Raw genomic sequence first — 5,734 nt, 5'->3', positions numbered from 1 at the left:
AAATGTGAATTTATACCACGTATTAATACAGATATATAGATAGAAATGTAAACTTATACAACAGGTAAATAGCAAAATGGTTTAACTTTAGAGTCTGTTGAAATGTCAAAGAGGTGTTACAACCAACTATATGCAACTATTTTTTTAAACCCATATTCTTTATTTGTTGATTCCACTCCCCTCCTCAGATCATTCTGTCCAGCCTCCCATGTATACACATGGATAGGGGTCCCACCCTGCCCCCCAACAAAGTAGCACCTCTTAGAAAAGAGAAGTTCCAAATTCAAGGAAAAGGCTAGGTTTTCGGTTTGGCTTGGTTTTTGGTAGATCCTCAGGGGTGGGGGAACTCAGTAACTCAAGGAGGTAGCTGAGGCAGGGCCAGAGTAAGTCTTTGAGGCAGCGCTGTCTGAGATGAGACAATAAGGCCAGTGGTGGTATCGGAGAAAGATGAACCATCTCCTTCTGTGAAATGTCCTTCCAAACCCACTGGAGAGCCAGCTATGAGTTCATTCCAATGCAACTGCAATGAGAGTTGAGACCAAAGTGGGTAGAAATCTTGGTGGAGATGAAAGAGTTGTCACCCCAGCAGAGGTAGAGAGCCAGGTGAAGACAGAAACATTGGAATCTTTATGTACAACTATTAATTCACAAAAATATCTGAATAGGCTAATACCCAAGAACTCAGCATTTCATGATCAGTGCCAAAAGCAAGGCTATATGACAAAGGAAAGTCCTTGTAAGATGTCTTACAACTAAGACTGAGACACTAAGTGATCAATACATCAAATGAAAAGGAAAATTCTTATCTGGCTGTACTCTGATCGATTGTTTTCTCTCTCTGCTCAAACATCACCTCCTCACGGATCCTTCTTAACTCCACCTTCAATCTAGTCCTAGGCCATTCTTCACTTTGTGTGTGCATTTAATAATTGAGTGCATACAGAATAATAGAATGATTTCTTTGACATAAGTCTATTCTGCTCTATTGACAATTCAGTGCTGCAGGGGCCATGCCTGTGTATCTAGCAGGACCTGGCCCATGTCTGGTATCTGATAATGAATTGTTCAATAGACAGTGAAGAGACTGGATGAATCTAACTCTGTCATTTCTTTTGATTACTATTGTTGTGCATTGACTCATAGTTGGAACTGACTCATAGCTGATCGTCCAGTGGTTTTTCAGGGGCAGTAAATCACATGAGATGAGACTGTCCACAGAAGGCTGAAATACGATTCTGGGGCACGTGGATGCCATTACTTAGATGCCTAGGCAAGATGATATTTCAGAAGTATATTCCATTATGCAAACATCTTGTTGTTTACTGCCATCATGTTAGCCCCCCCCATCTGAGGTAACCCCAAATACTGGAGAAAGAAATTCTATTCAATGCCAGGCCCTCACCATGACCTGTTCCAGATTGGACTACTGTGATCTGTTGGGTTTTCACTGGTTGAGTTTGAGAAGCAGATTGCCAGGCCTTTCTTCTGAGTTCTTTTTCATCTGGAAACTCCACTGAACCTTGTTCAATATCTTGTTGTTACTGTTAGGTGTCATCAAATACAACCCATAGTGATCCTATGAACAAAAGATAAGAACACTGTCCTATCTTGTGCCATCCTCACAATATGTGACTCACTGAGCTGATACTCAAACACATTGCTGCAATCACCATGTCTACCCACCTGGCTGACGGTCTTTCTCTCTGTAGCTGCCCTTCCACCTTCTCAAGCATGATGACCTTCTCCAAGGAATAACCTTGTAATTCTAGTAACATGCCCAAAGTGTGTGAGACAAAACATCACCATGCAAGCCACACCTGACAGACTGCATGAGGTGCACTGGCTGGGAATCAAACCCCATTTCCCAGACAGAAGACAATGGGTGATTCTATTACAGAACCACCACTGCTTTTAAGCAATTCTGTTACATCTCATCACCTCTGATTCGTGAAGCATGTTGATAACTCTCAGCACCTTAGAGGGTAGTGAGAAAAGTAAACAATATAATATCCATGAGACCTCTGAGGAGGAATAAAAGCTTTCTAAATATTAGGCAACACTGATGCTTTAGGAATAGATGCTTATGTACAGGCTTAGAGTCTTCATGTGCTTTAGAATGGAGGAGGCTAATTTATGAGCAAAGCACTGTGCCCTTAATGCAACAAGATCTGCAGTGTTTTGGGGGGTCATTTCTCTTTCTTCTGTGGTGCTCCATTTAAACCTGATCTCTGTGAACTCGTATTCATGATTTTCATGCATTTGTACATAAGTGGCATAATAATACAGTAATCTGGAAATAACCTCTGTATATAGAAGATAAGCCTAAGTAAAAGGCTAGACAATTCTTTAGCACTGTTTCTCTGATTGAGACCTTATTACTGCAGTAGTAAATATTGCAGGCTAATGTGAACAAACGTCTCCATTGGTGCAAACAGCTGTTCTTTAAAATACCTTTATGTGCTCTTTGAAACCAGTAATCGGATTAAGCAGTGTCTTCTAATGTGATGACTCACTTTGAAGCCCTACAAACAAGTTTATCTCTTGGCAAAATTGGTCCATGAGTAAATTTTTATCACAGCAAAGGCCCTTCAATTGTTCATTACTTTGGTCTCAAAGAAAATGTTAAAAAGTATAAATGAAAGACTTTGGCCATGGTTACTTCAGGTTCTTTTTTAAAAGTTTTAAAAAATACTTCCACTTCTTAATTGAACCCATAACAAAGTCTCTTGTCAAGTCATCAACAAGATTTTAAATACTCATTTACCTTGGGCTTCATTTTTTTTTTCTTGAGGAATTACCACATAGGTCTTATGTCATTTGACTGATGTTACAAATTACCATAAACATTTGCTTTGGAAAAAAATAGCTATCTGAAATTGTAATTCTTCTAAGTGGTTTATGAATTTTTTTTGTCCACATTAACAGTAAATCACAAATATACACAAGGAGAAAGTGACCCACCAACGTACTATTTCACAGAGTAACTAAGAGATTCAAACTTCTAAGATTATCCAAAGTAAAAGGTGAAATAAGCACGGAGAACATAATCAACATACTAATAGACTACTGGGGGTGGAGGGGAGGGAGAAAGAGAGAGAGAGAGAGAGAAAATGGTCAACAGAACACACATTAGAGATTATACGTGGGTCTCTTTAGAGATACTGATAAATCATGCAGATTACATAGTAATTTACAAGGAATAAAAATATTAAAACGGAAGGTATCTTAGTGACATACTGTAAGTAATCACATGGAATATACCTTCGAAGATTAGTCCTCTGCCTTTGAAGAAGCTGGTATTTAAATCATACCAGATATTTCAGGAAAGAAGGTCCAGTAGCTTATGCTAGCAGGGGAGTGATACACACAAGAAACTCTTTTGCCCAAAAATAAGTCCCTATGTACGTTTGTATTTTTTATGAAAATGGAGACATTAAAACTAGATTACTCATATCCAAATGTAGGGGAGAAATTACCTTGAAAAAGGACTTTGTAAATTGTAATTTTTTTCCATATCATAGAAGCACCTGATAAGTTAATTTCACTGTAGATAGCAGAGAAAGGACATTCATGATTTAAGCTGACATTTAGATCATTCTTGTTTTCTGACCATCAAGTAGGATTATAATTTATGCTAGTGAATATTCTATCTGACACAAAAACCTATTCAAATAATTAAAGCATCTTCCCATATTAAACATCATTCTGTAGTCCTCACAATATTGGTAAAGGAATGAAGAACAGAATTCAAAGACAGTTGAGTAAAAAAAAAAAACACCAAACAAACCCCAATTTAGTATAGTTAAAAGGGAGGGGAAGCTGTTGTTTTAAGTGCATCTGAGTACAACTCACAGCAACCCTATGAATGACAGCTCTCACCCTGTTCTGTCCTTCACCATCTTCATCATCTCTGACACACTTGAGCCCATTGCTGCAGTCACTGTGTCAATCCACTGGTTGTGGGTCTTCTTCTCTTTCACTGACTCTCCACTTTTAAAAAAAAAATGATGTCCCTTTCCAAGGAATAGCCTCTGCTAGCTACATTCCAAAATTTTATTATCTTTGCCTCCAAGGAGCACTTGGGCTGCACTTTTTTCCAAGATACACTTGTTTGTTCTTTTGGCAGTTCATGGGATAGGTTGTACTCCTCCCCAACATAAAAATTTTCACCATTGGACAGATAAGAAACATCATGACAGATGAGGAAAAGATTCAAATTGTCAATGACTCATCTTACTCACTCAAGAGACCAGGAGATGATGTATTGCACCAGGACAGTCTGCAGTCAGCTACTTGTCCAAATTATTGAGGAGTAATGTTGTTAGTTTGAGGACTAAGGGGTGCCTTGTTTTAGTAATGGTCTTTATTATTTTTTTTAACAATATGATATTACTTTTCTTTTTCTAAGGACTCCTATTGCACATATTAAGCCAAATAATGAGCTTTGACCTATCTTGTGGGCCTAGATTCACATATTTAGGAAGAGGAAAACAAACATGGATGAAAATTACAGGCTCATATTAACCACATTATAGTTTTTAAACTTCTACAGCTCAGGACTTAGAAGTCACAGGTCTCTGAGGTCCTTCTGGATGGATGTTCCCCAGGGTGTCTGCACTCTTTTTGAGTTAAGCAACCTCATCATCCTTCAGTTTCTGGTTGATGATGCTGGTTAACCCTCAAGCATTCAAAATATACAGAAGGCTCAGAAAGACTTCATACTCAGTGCCATGCATCCTCTCCACCATTGTTGAAACTGGATGAATCCTGGATGCATTTAGGTTGGCCACACTTAATCCAATAGCCCAGTTGATGATGTGTTTGAGGACTTCACAGGCACTTTCAACTACCATTTTATGTACTTCCTTCTTATTTCCACTATCACTGTCCATCCCATTTCTGGATTCAGTTCTTAGAGAGAAACTCCTACCTACCACCTCCACCACACCGCTTCCTACTGCTTACACTTGTGTTGTCATGATCTCCCAAAATTCATCTGTGGAGGCTGCTAAGATGAATGCCAAGGTTTTCGGCCATAAGGCAGCAAAATCAAGCAGAATCCAGGTTATACTCACTCCTGATTACAAAGTGCTTGGACAATCCACTTAGTTTCCAAGTAATGTGTGTTAAGAATATCCCTGGGTTGGAAACCACAATTATGATGCAGTACATGACAATCTCAGGAATGAGGAATCTAAAGACACTGACACTCCTCTGCATGACTGAGTCTATTCTCATCCTCTTGTCCATGAACTCCTGCACTTACTACCACAATCTTGGAATTGCCTGTCATAGAAGGATCTTCATCTGTTATGATTTTCGGTGTCTGAAGGACTAAGATTCAACATTGCAGATCTATCCCTTCTTTGAGTTTGTCTTCTAAAATATCCACAAGGGCAAGCTTATCAGCTACAGATTTTTTTTCCAGAATGTGGACAGCACGTGCCATATCAACTTGTTCTTACACACTGCAGTAATATTGTTTGGAACTGCTGCCTCCTCTTCCACAACTGCTGCAATCAGTCTTTCCTTAAGAGTTGCCACTATGCCCAGGAGGGAAGGGGAAATATAAAATTAAGTGATAAGACCAGTGAGGGGAAGGACTCTGGAGAACATTATGCTGAGTGAAATATCCCAGTCACAAAAGGACAAATATTACACGATGCCACTGTTGTAGAATGGGACTGTCCTTGGGGTTGGGGAGAGACTGAGTAAGATGGGTTCAATAATGTAT

At 39.1% G+C, this 5,734-nt stretch overlaps 1 pseudogene; it reads right to left on the bottom strand.

Annotated features, from left to right (window-relative positions):
- Nucleotides 1-4,567: 4,567 nt before the first annotated feature.
- The window catches only part of LOC102850763, a 78,662-nt pseudogene continuing 77,495 nt past the window's right edge, over nt 4,568-5,734 (bottom strand).

This window comes from Elephantulus edwardii, unplaced genomic scaffold, assembly GCF_000299155.1.
Source record: "Elephantulus edwardii isolate Elephantulus edwardi_28Jun2011 unplaced genomic scaffold, EleEdw1.0 scaffold00143, whole genome shotgun sequence".
NCBI classification, from domain to species: Eukaryota; Metazoa; Chordata; class Mammalia; order Macroscelidea; family Macroscelididae; genus Elephantulus; species Elephantulus edwardii.
The sequence above is the reverse complement of the archived record's forward strand: the minus strand, read 5'-3'. Positions and strand labels throughout refer to the sequence as shown.